Here is a 15,409-nt window from a genome sequence, read left to right on the forward strand (position 1 = left end):
ATATATATGTGTATGTATGTTAGAAGGCTCATCACAAAAATCGCTCTTTATAGTATCAAAATGTGCTTTCCTGAAGCAAATGGTTTCTTATTTTTAAAAAGCCTTCAGAAAAGTTCTGGTTCATGAGGAGAAGGGTCAGGCAATAAAGAAAAAAGCAATCCAGATCGCTCTTCTCTTCCTGTTTGGTGGATGAAAGGCAGGTTTCAAATATTGGACTCCTGAGTACTTTGAATCCCAGCAAGGCTGACTCAGCTTTTCATCCCTCCAAGGTCAAAAAATTCAGCTTTGTGTACTTTCCAATGTCTGGCACTTTCAGACAAGATATTTCAAGCCAGGAATGCTCTCCGCTCTGTGGGAACTCTCAATTCTCATGGCATGTGTCAGATACAGGCTTGCTCTGGCAGACTTGGCCAAAATGCTGTCGCCTCCTGCTTCTTGTCCAGTATTCAATCCTGGTGCCAGGCAAGGAGGGACTTTCTCTCAGCTGTGGAAAGAATGTCTTCTAAGGAAGTGGAGATGGGTTGTAAACATAAGTGGAGTGTCCTCCAACCTGGGGGATAATCTTTGTGTCCTGAGGAGAGTATCAGACTCAAAGTTAAGGGTGGAGGATGAACACTGTGAATTGTAGTGACACTTCCTTACCTTTGTTAGCCCAGTGTTTTCTGGAACTGTTAAGAGCACCCAGGGCAAGTAGTCAGCTCTGTGGAGGACAAACTGTTTTGCAGGGTGAGGCAGCAGAAAGTCTGTGCAAGGGGAACCATCTGACCCTCAGTGCAGCAGTCAGGCTCCTGTATTCCTGAGAGCAGGCAGAGAAATAACTGACCCCCAGTACTACTAACTGTGCACCACATCCAGTTGCTTTCTCAGAGACCCCAAGTGTGCCAAGCATTTAGCTGAAATGTGTGTTCTCTCTTTGGCAAAGAGATCTTTCAATGTCAGCGATTGCAATGAGGAAATAGATCTATAAAATAGTTTTCTCAGCCTCCATGCTACAGTGTCTTGGGGGAGCTGACACACTTAAAAAGACAGCTTTTGTTAGCATTAGGTTGTACTAAAAGAACTCCTAGTGTTTAACTGAGGAAGCACCCAACTACAGTAATTAGTTCTGCTTTTAGTCTAACTGTATATCTATTACTTTTGTATATGTTTTTTTGTTTTTCAACAGTTGCCCTGTACTGATTGTCTTGTAAGAACAATGTTGTCATAGTTTCAGGATTAGGATGCAGACATGAAGTTGCTTCATGAGCTGTCAAAGATTAATATAAATTTTTTACCAGCTTGGTGTGTGGATAAAATAAAAGAGGCATGTATCTGAATACAAAAGTGTGTTTGTTTTCTTTTTTTTTTTCCCTGTGTAATTTTTACAGCATTTTCTCTTTGGTCTAAAAGCTCATAGCAAGTCTCTACTTCAGTCTTAAAATGCAGCCCACCTCCTAACCTCCATAATGCCTCCTTGCAGGCTGTGTTACACTTGCATTTGTTGTTTTCAGCTCCTCTGAATCCTATTTTGTGTTGACTTCCTCTGTGTCTTACTTGCTCCTTCCAGCTTGCTGTTCCTGAATGTTATACCTGTAATTGCTCTCTTCTACAAAGTTGTCATTCTTTTCTTAATTAATTCCCTTGGAAAAATGTTGCATTTCTTCTGGACAGTTTCTAAAATGAGGTTTATGAAAAGTTAGATACAGAAAACTTGTGGGACTTCAGGGTTATTACTAAGTTTTAAAATAACAAAACAGTTCAGATATCTCTAGGAAGCTTGGATCAAACCCTTACAGTTGTATGAATACCTGAGTCTTTCCTGACTAGATTGCAGTAATTTTCAGCTTATAATGAGGTGAGAAACTGTTTTCCTCACTTCTCCTAAATGTTCCCTCATAAGGGATCAGTAACATACTCAAGTTTCTTGGAAAATCCCTGGCAGACCTGGGAGAAAAAGCTATTTTTCCTATTGCTTGTATAGAACTAAAAAAAAAAACAAACATAATATTTTATCTGCCTGTCTTTGTATTTTCCTCTTCTGGGTTTGTTTTCTTGGGTTGGTTGTTTTTTGTTGGTGGTGGCTGTACTGGATAAAGCTGAGCCCTTAGCAGAAGTCCATGAACTTTCAAGAGATTTAAGGCAAAAAATGGTTGTTATCTGCTATAAATTAGGCTGCAAATTAACACGAGAAATGGGGGAACATTCTCGTTTTTCAAAAGAGGAGTATCTGCTTGTAAAAGTGTTTTAGATAAACCTTGACTGTATTGATTAAATGAAATAAGAAGCTACACCTTTATATGCTTTGTTGGCACTAGAAAGGAAAATGTTCTGTGCACTTCTTAGTTTAAAAAATGTCCCCTGCACAACAAAAAAACCACATTTGTTTTAAAGCAGCATTTCCTTTATTGACTGGATAAGTGCTTCTACTTTGTTTGACAGATTGCTATGACAGAATATTCTCTGCCAAGACAGTCAATCTAGCAAAACACATTTGCAAAATAGATAAAAAAAATTAAGAGAACAATATACCTGAATACTAAAATATTACGCTCATTAGGTAGGAAATTAGAAAGTAAGGACAGATGTCTGGTTTACACTATGAAGTACAACCTTAGACGCTTGCAGCTGAGCCCACTGAGAAATACTGTTGAACAGTTGACGTGTATTGAATTTTTCCCCTTACAATAAAATAAAAAAAAAAAAAGATTTTGACAGGTATTTATTTGAGAGAGACTGATAGAACTTGTACAATGAATACAAATCAAAAAGAGTCTGATATTGTCAAGTCTGAGGGCTGCGTGAGATTGTTTTTAAGCTGATATTGGAGATAAGTCTTAAAGAAACTCAAATAAAACAGTAGTTAGCAATGACGTAACTAATGAAAGACTTTTCCTCAACACTAAGTTTTTGTCATGAAAAACTGCACTTTAGAGCTGAGAGCTATTGATGGAATAACTATGGTCTATTGAGAATGTTTTCAAATAAGGACATCTTTCAAAGCTGTTGCATGTAGCTACTCCAGGCTACTTACAATTTTCAAGGGTGTTAGATCATGTTTAGAAACAGCTTTTCCTGCTGAAGAGGCTAATTCCCTGGCCAAGGCACTTCTGTACTAGCTAGTATGTATCCATCTTGTACTTCAAGCTGCACTGCTAGTCTCCTAAAACATACCATATTTTCTTAGAATAAAAAATCAGATTTTGATTGCTAAAAAAACCTCCACTCAAACCCCATAGCTTCAGCTAGAAAAGGCTGCTGTCAGATTTCAGCACATCTAGTCTGTTGCTAAGGCAATGACACAGCAGATTGTAAGTTGCCATTTTAAGGGTCAGCTATTAAAATACACAGGGTGTATTCTATAGATCCTTAATATGCCTTCTAATGTTGTTTCTTCTCAAAATTTCATCCTAGTATTTTACTAGGTCACTAACAGTAGCACCCCTGTTTAGTTTTTGGATGTCATTAGGCACAGATAACCTTTGAAAATAATTAGGGGATTTTGGGTTTTCTTGTATCTGAAGAAGGTGAAGTCCAAATATACTCTGGACATGTTATAGGAACAGAAAGTGTATCAGAAATAATGGTGATTACTCTTTCAGAAAAAAAACATGTTAACCCTCCAACTGCTTGGCACCTGTTTGCAATGCACTAGATTTTAAAAATAAACCTTTAAATAAATGGAGAGACTTGATTTTGTATTTCTGTGAATTACTCTAAAAAGTCTTAATTATTCTTTTTGTTCAGCTTTGTTATGCCATTTTGAATTAGACTGGAAGTTCAGTATCATTTGCAGGTCCCACCTATGTGATCCCTTTTCTTTATTATAACTTACAAGGTCACTTTAGTCAAGAGAGATAAATCCCCCTCAGATCTCTGTTGTTCCCTCTTCTCATTAGGCAGTACAGACAAATGTTTGTCAGCATCTTGAGATCCTGAATGGTGAGTTATGTAGAACACTAGTACTAAATTAATATTTGTTTGAGTAAAGATCTTAGGTGTTCTCCCTCCTGTGCTTGTCATGAAAATGTACTGAAACTAGTATGAGGACTTCCTGGGTTTAAATTTTAGTCTAAGATGATAGAGTAAGAGCTGGTCAGAAGAGTTATGAGCTACAAGAAAGGCAGCCTTGAGCAGCAGCCTGTGATACTTGAATCAAGGAGACCTGGAAACTCCTTCTGGCTCTGATAGTAAATATTGTCTCTGTACCTGCACCCCTTGTTCATCACCTGTGGAATGGACATAATGATATTGATCCCCTTTGTAAAGTACTCTGTGTATGTGCTAGGTAACACCAATTTAACTTTACCCACACACATATATATATATACAGGCAAGACAGTAGCAGATGCCAGAGAGAACGGTGCATGGGAACACTGATAAATAAAAGACACGTGGGTGCTGGAAAATACAATGTTAAGATCTAAAGGAATGAAACAAGCTTTGGGGATTTTTGTCCTCAGATAAAGGATTGCACAGTAGAACATTTACCAAATGTATGAAAAGCTCAGTGGTTTCGGCAGTACAAAATTACATCTATAAGTAGTGTATGCTGAACTTTTGAGCCCGCTAATCGAAAATATCAGCTTAATTCTACAATTAGATTTGAAAAGACCAGTCAAATATCTCTATTGTCTGAGTGTAAGTGATTTTCATGTAGACAGAGAGGCAGCAACACCTGGTCTGTAAAGCTTGAGGCATTATGTGCATGTCATTCTGCTTAAAGAGATGTTACTAATTTTTATGAAAGAAGGGGGACCTGCTGTGCTTTTGCATGATCTTCAAGGGCTCCTTTTCAAAATTAGAGATTGATAAGAATTATTCTACAAGATGCTGTCTTCTCAGTTTTTCCTGACTCATAAAACCACTGATTGTTGATCTTCATGAAACTTTTTTGCCTGGATTTTGTTCAGAGAGCAAACAATCCCAAACAGATAATGACTGATGGATATGCATTAAAATGAGATGTAAGATACACAGGACTAACATCTGTTCTGAATTAGGCAGTCCCCTGGGTTGTGGAGATATTGCTCTTTACAGTCTAATAAATATTTATTTTCAGGAACCAGAATAGCTGTGTCAAAGTGAGCTAAGGATGTATATTTCCAATTAATGTGCCAATAGCTCAGGGAAGAGGAGCATGGCAAGAAAGGCACTTTATGGGTTCTGAAAAGTAAAAGTAGCCCCAAATTACCCTTTATTGTTTTCTGACTTCCAATATAATTTAGAATCCACTTCAGTTTAGTCTTCCTTAGACTTATATACTGGCATGTAGCTTTGATTCCTATATTCATCCTTTGAACTGTTAAAATTAAATCTGGGCATGTATTTAATATGTAAATAAAACAAGCTAGTCTGCTAAACTCAGCACCTAAAATTAGTGTTAGACATATTTGAATTCCAACAGCATATTTTCTTGAACTTTATTGAATGGCTTAGAAATTGAATTTTGTGTTTCTTGGTGTTCCTACTGGCTTTTAATTGTTGATAGATTCTTTTAATCTGAGTAGTATCTCATGGTTTTAACTAATCCTTAATAAATTCAGACAATGGACAGCCATTACTTAAGCAAATATATGAAGATAAAATAAGGTTCTGAGAAACATTCTTTTGCTTGTCAGGTGCTTTCACTGGTATGGGAGAACCACAGGGAAGGCGTTATAGAGAACCTCAGCAAACCTTCAGCCTGTGAAATGATATTTCCCCCAGCTACATCTGACCTGAAAATTATATGATCTTAAAGTGAAATTTGATACAATTTGGAGCTAGGAAAAATGCCAGTTTGGCAGGGCTCATAATTTTTTTTTTTTAATAGCAATATTTTCCTAGACTGGAGGCGGCCTCGGGGATTATAATTAGCCTGTCTTGGGCTGATTAGTGTCGGGTACTTGAAGATCCTTGATCAGCAAAATAACACATCTTGACAACCCACTGGAAGAAAGTCCAACATTTTTCTTCTCCCTGCAGGCAGCTGAGAAAGAGAATCGTTTTGGTAGATTAAATCCCTTTGTGAGGAAAAACGATGGGTGCACTGAATAGTTAGAGGTGGTTATATCCTGGGCCAGGATGCATAGTGCTTTATTCCAGCCTTTCAAAGCATTTTACTGAAACTGAGGAAAACGTGATCTGTGCCGTAAGACTCTGTTTAAGTCCTCCTCATCTTATTGATGGTTCATAGCTGCTAGCTGGGCCATAAGCAGAAGTTAGCTTTCTTATTCTTCTAAGATGCCTTCAAAGATATCGCAGAATCAAAGTTAGATTCAAATGGAATGAAACAGACAACATGACAAAACCCAGAATTCTGTGCAGTGACCCATTAGAAGGCTGATAAATATGTAAATATAGGGCAGATTACCAGCCATTTGATAAAAAATTATGAATCAATGGGCAACTCTGTTGTACTGAGAGCTGAAAAAGTCCAGCAATGTTATCAATCACACAGTATTACACTTTTTGGGTGGTAATGCAATGCAAATATCTTTTTTTAACGTGAGGAAAAACATTGTTATTTAAGATTAAAGGGATTATAGGAGTAGATGCATAAGGTGGGAATGGAGACTGATATTTAAGCATTGACTCATCAAGCGTGTTCACCAGGGACATTGACTCCAAGTAACAAATCTAGAACATACTGAAACACAGCAGAGAAAATTTGATCAAAATTTAACTTCCCCCCCAAATAAAATCTAAGCTTCTGAGAGTGAGGTTTTTTTATTTTTAAATGAGAATTAGGGAGCTAAAAAGGCATAATGGTACTTTAATGGCTCCCAGTAAGATAATTCCTGCAGCAGTGATGAGGAAGAAGACTGTCAGAGTTCCCTTGAGAGCAGTGCAGAGGCTGAGAGCAGCAGGGTCTGCAGCACAGCTGCAGTGAGTGGATGGTCTACTTAGTACCTGGGATGATATTGCATGCTGACAAATTATATTTTGCTCCAAAATGTCAGCATGAGGTTATTCTTGAAGCTACCTTAGCATTTATTCCCTCTCACAATCCTTTCTCTGCAGGCGTGCCACTGAATCTTGCCTCAGGGCGTGCTTAGTTCTTGGTGCAGGTCTAATTCTGCCCCTGCTGACTTCTCATGTTTCACTTCTAACGGAAATATATCTGTAGGTCTTATTCAAAGCTTACTGGAGTCATTAACAAGCTTCAGGCCCAGTATCTTCTCATATGTGTGGCGGTTTGTTGTTGTTGTTTGTTTTGTTTTGTTTTGTTTTGTTTTGTTTTCCTGGTTCTATGATTTCCCCAAGGAAAGTGTCATGAAATTGAATGAAGCAAAGCAGAATTCTTGGAAGCAGAAAAACTATTTGAAATGTGTGTGCCTCATTTGAGATTGAAAGGTTTGAAAAAGGGCTGTATGACTGTAAAGATTTGGAATTAATCTTGGTCCTCAATTTCCTGCCAAAAAATGAAAATGTTATTGGTTTTGTCTGTGAAATTCTGGTTGCTATTATAGTATCGTGAAGTGCTAAATTATTTTTTTGTGCGTTGGAAAGCTGATTAAGATCTGAGTACCAGTAATATCATGCAGGTGGGTTTTAAATTGATTTTTCAAGAATCTAACATAAATATTTGGCCTTCTTGAGAGATGATAAAAAAAATCTTACCACATTTTATCCTGCCTTCAATTTTTGAAATACACTTTAAAAAGGTAAAGAAGCAAAAATCTTCAGGAATGCATCAAGAGTTTTAAAGATGTGTCGCTTTATTTTCTAAAAGACCAAGTAAGGTATCCATGGCTTGAACGTATGATTGAAAAAAATCATTGATTTTTATGTGGAGTGGGGTAGACTGGTTAATAATGTCTTAGCATTTTGTTGTTTTTGTTTTGCTCTTATTTGAAATATTAAAAAAATCCCAATACTGAATCTGAGAATAAAAGGTCCTTGTTGTACAGGAAACAAAGTTTCACACAGTGATTTTTTTTTGAACTAAAGCATGATGAAAAACTATGAATTTACAGGTATTATTTATGATAGCCTTAGGGAATGAAGTCCTATTTAATGAGAAACATAAATAAAAGTGATAAAGTAGACAGGCAGTAAGAACATTAAGGTCACGATCCACAACTCCATCTGCTGATGTAATTCAACTTGAAATCAACAGTAGTTACAGTAGATGCCAGTTGATTTTGTAGATCCTAGAAACAAATAAGCCAAGCACAGTACTATGATATGTTTTGGTATTAGTGTTATATTTCTATGGTTATTTATATTAACATTGTCAGAAACAGAGTGTGAAATCATGCACAAATGCAAAAAAAGACCTCAATTATCTCCTCCCCACTCTGAAATGCCTGCTGTGTTACTATATATCTGAGAGCAGGCCTGCAAATGTACGTAACAGGATGTGGCAGGTATGTGAGAGGGTGTTAAAGATTTGTGACATAACCTCCTACGTGACCTATAACAAAACTGTAACAGCCCTGTTAGGTACTCCTTGCATTGTTTATTCCCAAATCTTCGTTCGCGAAGCCTAGCCATGATGCATTGTTTATTGGCAGGTCCAGTTTTATTTTGCTTGTTTTTTAAGAAGTGATTCTTGCTGCTAGAAATATGTGGGGAGTGCTAAACAAGAGAGTCAACAGTATCCCTTTAGGATGCTCAGGCAGAGAGCGGAGGGATTTGTGAGGAAGAAAAGAATGTGCCCAGGTTGTGTTTGTGGTATCAGGGCTTCCTGCTGCACAAGGAGGTGCAGAGAGGCAACCTGGAACAGCCCGACTAGTGGGAATCAGATCTGGATAAATACTTAGAGAAGGGGCACAGAGAAGAAAGAAAGAGTTTTGGTCAGAGCTACCCCAAGCAGAAGAGGGGAAAAATTGGGTTGCCACAGGCTGAGTGGGTTTACTCTGGGTTATAAGAAGCTGAGGGAGAATAAGGTAACAGCTGATACAAGCAGGCCAGAACTGCCGCTTAAAGACCCCCCGGACCCCTTCTCCTATTCAGCTCCTGTCAAAATAACATTGCGAACTCCTCTGTGGCCATCTAATGGGTATGACTATTTCTAGTCATATTTAGAATAAGGTTAAAAAGTTTAAAGTATAATATGCAAAAAAATATATCTACTGGCTTTATTCTGTATGGTTACAGCATGCAGAAAATGAATCATCAGCAATTTAATAACATAATAATAAATTTAACTTCGGCTAAGCAAGCTCATTTTTTAAATCCTTGGAGACTCTGCCGGATGTTTTAATGGGTCTTTTGTGATATGAATACTTCCTCAGTTTAAAAACTGGACTAAATAGGTTCCTTTTGCATAACTTAGGAAGGAGCCTTCATACGGTAATGATTTTAGGTCACTGCTAAGCTAGACCAGATGTGGATGAATGGTTTAACAGTGAAATGCTGCATATCCCATTGCAAAGCTTTTTAGGACTATATCATTACCCTCTTGGCAATAAGCTTGCAGTTAATGAATAAGTTCTTAATACATAGTTATATGTCAAAAGAGGCAATAATAGTTCCATCACAGTTTTTGATGATATTGGGAACCTCTGAAGCCAGTCATTGACAAAACAAATTGATGGAGCCATCTGTAATTGGGAATAACTTAATTTGTGTATCATTGCCGCCCAGAAAGATATTGCCTCCCTGTGTGTTTTGGGAGTTAGCAGAAAACCACACAGAAAACATAAACTAAACCTATCTTCTGAGTGAAAAGAAGGAAATGTTGTGATGTAATAAGCTGCTAAATAAGGAATGAACTTTCTGAAATAACAGCTGTAGTCTTTTAAAGATGAACAGTTTTTGTTTAAAAAGAAGACATTATTGATTTGCAGAGATTCAAAAAAAGTTATCTTTCTCTTGTCTGAAGTATCAAAAATAACAAAAAATAATTTATCAACCTTTCTTCTTGTTGATATTTAATAATATAGAATAGAATAGTTCAGTTGGAAGGGACCTACAATGATCATCTTGTCCAATTGCCTGAGTGCTTCAGGGCTGAACAGAAGTTAAAGCATATTGTTAAGGGCATTGTCCAAATGTCTCTTAAACACTGACAGGCTTGGGCCATCAACCACCAACAGCTAAGAAGGCTGTTCCAGTGTTTGATCACCCTCTTGGTAAATAAATGCTTCTTAATGTTCAGTCTGAACCTCCCCAGCACAACTTTGAACCATTTCCCTCCATCCTGTGACTGGTTACCAGGGAGAAGAGATCAGTACCTCCCTCTCTGCTTCCCCTCCTCAGGAAGCTCCAGAGAGAACTGAGGTCTCATGCCTCAGCCTCATTTTCTCCAAACTAGACAAGCTCAAAGTCCTCAGCTGCTCTTCACAGAACATGCCTTTCAGCTCTTTCCCACCTTTGGTGCTCTTCTCTGGATGCATTCAAAGACTTTCACATCCTTCCTACATGTAGCACACACAGCTGCACACAGCACTTGCGTGAGGCTTTAATAACACTGAATACAGCCAGGTAATCTGCTCCTTTGGCTGGCTGGTGATGTTGGTTGATGCAGCCCAGGGTGCGGTTTGCCCTCGAGGCTGCCCGGGCACACGCTGCTGCCTCACACTGAGCCTACTGCTGACCAGCACCCCCAGGGCCCCTTCTGCAGGGCTACTCTCCAGCCACTCCTCTCTCCATTTATACTTATGCTCAGTTTTATCCAGATTTATATTATAATATAATATAAATGTAGCTGTGAAATGGTTAAAATGATTGGGCGCACAAGATCAAAGAGTGTTGAAAACTTGGCTGTGTTTGGTGATAGTCCTATATTTGTAATTCACTTGTAGTTGTCCTTCTTTTTGTTTAGACAGGTGTTTTGCAGTTGGAAATGTTACATGAAGCTTTTGACAATGACGGATCTTCCACTAACCATTGTGGAGGTGCTCAGTCAATTAACTAATGAAGCTTTAGTGCATCTGTTTTCCCTGCCAGTAATTTTGTCTCTATGTCAATGCTTTTTTATAGATGAATAAAACATAATTTAAATAAACAGAGATTACAATTAAAATCCACGTTCCTGTAGAACATTTATATTTTTTAATTAATTAGTTGTATCAGTGTATCTATGTCATTAAACAATAGATCTGTCCTGTATTTGCTTCAACATCAGTCCACATAAAAAAATCTTCTTTAAGATATGTGCTGTGATTTAAACCGAAGAATTCTGTGTGCGTAAAGAAAGCTGACTTTACATTTAATATTGAAAAGAATAGGCTGCTTGCCTCTGCAAAACAACAAAAAATACAAATAGTTGTGTTACTTTCTCAAAATATCCTTCTAGCATGGAGCTCAATTTAATCCATGCTGACTGCATCCTTTATTCTTTGTTTCCCTGGACTATTAGATCACAATATGGAATTATGATCTGTTTAATAAATCCAAGCATAGTCAAAATCTATATCTCTAAAATAGCACTGGAGGACTTAAATTAAAATTCTGGTATAAATTATATTTTCTCTGTGTGAAACTAAATGAGAGCCACAATTTCACATTTTTTTATGACGGAAGCACATAAGTTAGGCATACATTTTTCAGCAAATTTTATAGGCAAGATAAACAGGCAAGTGATTTTCTTTTCTCTTGGAAATAATTTTCTTCAAGAGTTTGAAGACTGCTCATCGTTTTAAAAGTATCTAAGAGGACATGTGTCGACCTGGCACCATAAGTCACAAGCAGAACTATCCATAGACTGGAGTGAGACTCAGGTTAATTTTTTTCAATACAATTACATGGGCCAGAATGTAACGTTCCTTATGTCTCTGAAGGTTAAAAAAATTCCGACTGGAAAAGCCACTTTGGATCCCCTTATTTAGATTTTTCTACAATGAGATTTTTGCAGCTTGTTCATTAAGAGATATGTACCATAATTAAATTATCTCAGTGCATTATACAGAATTTCATTTTTTTTTTTCTCTTTTGGTAGTAAGAGATGGGAGTGATTCATGAATCCTTCTTTGTTTTTCTTGAAATTAATGAAAACAGATATTTCCATTACATTTTCTTGCCTTGATGAATTTATTTTTTATATTTTTAAAGATATTTACATTCTCACTCTCACACACAGACATACATATATATATATATGGGAGATAAGTACAAATGTTCGTATTGTAAAGCACCATAAAATTATTGATTAAACTAATAGGAAAATAAAAAAAAAATATTTATCTTATTGTAGAGCTTTTCCTTGTTTCAAAATTTGAGAACCTTTTAGAAACTTTCTAAAATATATTTGGAATTATTCTAAAACTTAATCTACTTTAAGAAATGTAGGTAGAAAGCTAATATGACATTTTGGTGCTGTTTTTTTGAACAGCCTTGTTCCCCACTATGCTTACTTGCAGATAAAAATTTACAAGTAAATTTTAAAGAATAAGGGAGAAGAATTTACAGTTCAAGAGATGTATTCTGATGTTGATGGGAGCAATTTCTTATCAGTGATGAAATTTCTAAAAAATTGTGACAAGTCCGAAATGAATGAATTAAGATATATTAACAACCTAAAAGCATCAAAAAACTGTAACACTGGCCATGTATTTACAACCCCTTTCACATATTTTCTAATCTTTCACAGAAAAATTTTCCCTAATCACATTAATTCAGATTTGTCTGTGGTTCTAGAATTATAAAGTTTTCAGATAAAACACTTTCAGATATAAAAATAAATGAAATTGTAATAGTAAAAATAAAGGTAATATTAAAGCTGGTACCCATTCCAGTCTCTTTCATTGACAGTTTCATAAAGAAAAACATACTATATGTAATAACAAAATCAAAAGCTAAGTGAGAAATTGAAATGCAGCTAAAAATAGATAGGTTTGACGACTGCAGCTTTAACATATAGGAAAAGATATTGGTCTTTTTGAGTTATTTGGTCTTCTCAAGCTATTCAGACTTCTCAGAAGGAAAAAGAAGCATTCCTGTGGCTAACATGCAAATTAGCCTATGTGCTTGTTTGAGCCTCAAAACAATTTGTGATGTGAATTCTTGGGAAGTTTTGTCCTACTTTGCTCTGCATTTTGAAACTCTGAAGTACTCTGAGAACACAGTCTTGTGGCATTTCTGACCTGACCAAATGAAAAATCAAATACTAGAAAACACTGTTACACTTTTGGTATCTGCTGTTTATTGCCTCTGTAAGATTCACTACCATCATAACTTTCTTAAACCAATGAAGCTTACTTTAGGAATTACCTTAGGAAACATTGTGTTGGTTACCAAGCATGAGAAAGTGTTTCTATATTTATGCACTCTTGAGGCTTAAATAAGACACTGGTGTTTACTGAACTTCAAGTCTGCTAAAATCCAAGTAACAGACAACTTCTGAATGACTGATGTTAACTTGGAGCAATATGCTTTATTTTTATTTTCGCAACTCTTACCTTTCATTCAACAGTGCTCTGGTTAAATTCCATGAGTTAGGAAGTGATGGGTGCTGCTCAATGAATGAATGAAGACAGGAACAAAATAGAATGAAATGTCTGGAAAGAAATGCATTGAATAACTGACTTAGCAGCCTAAATCTATCAGTCATCTAGTGCTGGATAACTTTTACTACTGTTAGTGGGACTGTTACAAGCTTAGGAGCATTGCTTTTCATGTAAGTTTTATAAAGGGTGAAATACTTCAGGGAATTTGGAGTGCTGGATCAGCAGGAGGGGACCTTTAAGAGTTTGTTTCTAAATTGTAGAAATGCCTAGCTAGATTTCTTGCAAACCAATACGATGGCAACTCTGAACAGGCCCATATTTAAGCTTTGGCTTATTGTAGCTTGAAAGACCTATATTGGTCTAAAAATATGCTGTGTGTTTTAGCATATTTTTAAAAGATGTATGAGTGACTATCAGGGTATGAACAAGTTACAAAAATGCTCCACAGTTCCAAAAAACTGTAATGAATATATTAAATCTCTTTTATCATGGGACAAGAGTCCCAGGACAATCTGCTGCTCACAATTCTATAATGAAAAGTGAGCTATAAAAACCCCGAGACAATTGATGCAGAGAACTCAGGACACTAATAGAGAATGGCCACATTAGTGGATTAACCTACTTGAGGCAATAAATATATTTATCAAATGGACTTATTACTAATGGAATATGGATACTTTTGGAGTAATGTAATCCACAAGCTTGAAAAGCTCCTCACTGCATCCTGCTATGTGGTAGGTAAGATCAACAGTGTTCACTTCACAATTAGCCTCACGCAGTGTGCACAAGCAACTAAAATAATGATGAAAGAAATCTTGAAAACTGACTAGTAACTTCAGGTGAATATTCACTATGGAAGAATTTACATTATCATAGCATCACTGATAGCTGATTTATATGAAACCCTAATGTACTCATATGTAGGTATGCATGTACGTGTTAACGAGTTCTGGTATACTAAAAAGCTTTCCGTTATTTCAAAACCTTCATCCTAATTTCAAGTCTTTCCATCTTCTCATAGAAGAGTGATGCTGCTTCACTACCTTGAGTTTGGTCACTGGCAGATGGGAAATGGGTCAAACCCTCTCAGAAGCCATATGTTTGTTCCCAGTGGGGACCTGAAGGAAGAAAGGATTGATTTAATCCTTATTACTGCCAGAGCAGCCGTATGGAAGGTGGATTTCTCTTAGGACCTTAAAAATTAGTTCTAATTAAGGTAGAAAGTGAATTGGAAATAGAATACAATAGAGAACTGTTTACATGCATTTCTATTTCATCATGATGGGTACTTTCTGCTGCTTGCCTGTTTGCTGTCCAGCAGCTGCTTCAGCGTTTCCCTGGATTGCTGTCTCCTCAGCTGTTATCAGCACTGCCTTTCCTCTCCCTCTCCTTACTGAGATAATGGGCAGTGTAGTCTGCTGCAACCTCCTGCAGCACCCGCTCAGCTGTAGACTAGCCCTGGCTGTTGTGCTAGTCTAGAAGCGGGTTTGACTTGTTGGCTGTTCTCTTTGTAGCTCCTGCAGCAGCTTGCCTCTAACCTCTTCTCATTTCTTAAAGGCTTCTTGTTCCCTTTGCTGACACATGCTCACTCTTGTGGACATGCCTTGTTTGGACTGGGGCAGTTTTGTGAAAAGCAGTGTAACAATACTTTGTTATTCTGTCTGTAGGCGGAAGAGCATTTTTCCTCTTGATATTACTGAGCCCAAAGAGGAAATGCTAGCTCTTTATTTATTTGAGGTATCGAGTCTCTGCTCTGAAACTGCTCTAAGTAGTTTAACCACAGAATAAGATAAGAAGTGATAAACAGAAATTAGGAACAATTAATCCAGCGGCATGGTGAGGACTTTGAGGTAGCTGTAAAGGATCTTAGCATCAATTGCACTATAATGTGGCTAAAATATCCATTCTGCAAGGTCCAGACTAAAAGAGGAAAGAGGTTTTTCAGGCATTTCTTTCGAAGTATTCTGTATTTTCTGATGACTTACAGAGAGTTTAAGCTCTAAGAAGTCTTGTGAGTAACAAAAACATAAAGGAACTGCAGATGATTCTTTCTG

At 37.0% G+C, this 15,409-nt stretch overlaps 1 protein-coding gene across 9 annotated transcripts in view; it reads left to right on the forward strand.

Moving 5' to 3' along the window:
* AKAP6 (A-kinase anchoring protein 6) overlaps positions 1-15,409 on the forward strand; it is a 276,515-nt gene that overhangs the window by 3,925 nt on the left and 257,181 nt on the right. For 3 of the 9 annotated variants that reach the window (XM_032692219.1, XM_032692222.1, XM_032692225.1), the window contains exon 1: positions 3,903-3,918. The exons of 4 other annotated variants lie outside the window; for them this stretch is intronic. The gene's annotated coding sequence lies outside the window, so the exon portion shown is untranslated. Of the gene's footprint in view, positions 1-3,875; positions 3,919-8,943; positions 8,966-15,409 lie in introns of those variants that run through there. 2 more of the 9 variants (XM_032692214.1, XM_032692221.1) reach the window with 2 other exon arrangements.

The sequence above is a fragment of the Chiroxiphia lanceolata genome, chromosome 6 (assembly GCF_009829145.1).
Source record: "Chiroxiphia lanceolata isolate bChiLan1 chromosome 6, bChiLan1.pri, whole genome shotgun sequence".
In the NCBI taxonomy this organism is placed as follows: domain Eukaryota; kingdom Metazoa; phylum Chordata; class Aves; order Passeriformes; family Pipridae; genus Chiroxiphia; species Chiroxiphia lanceolata.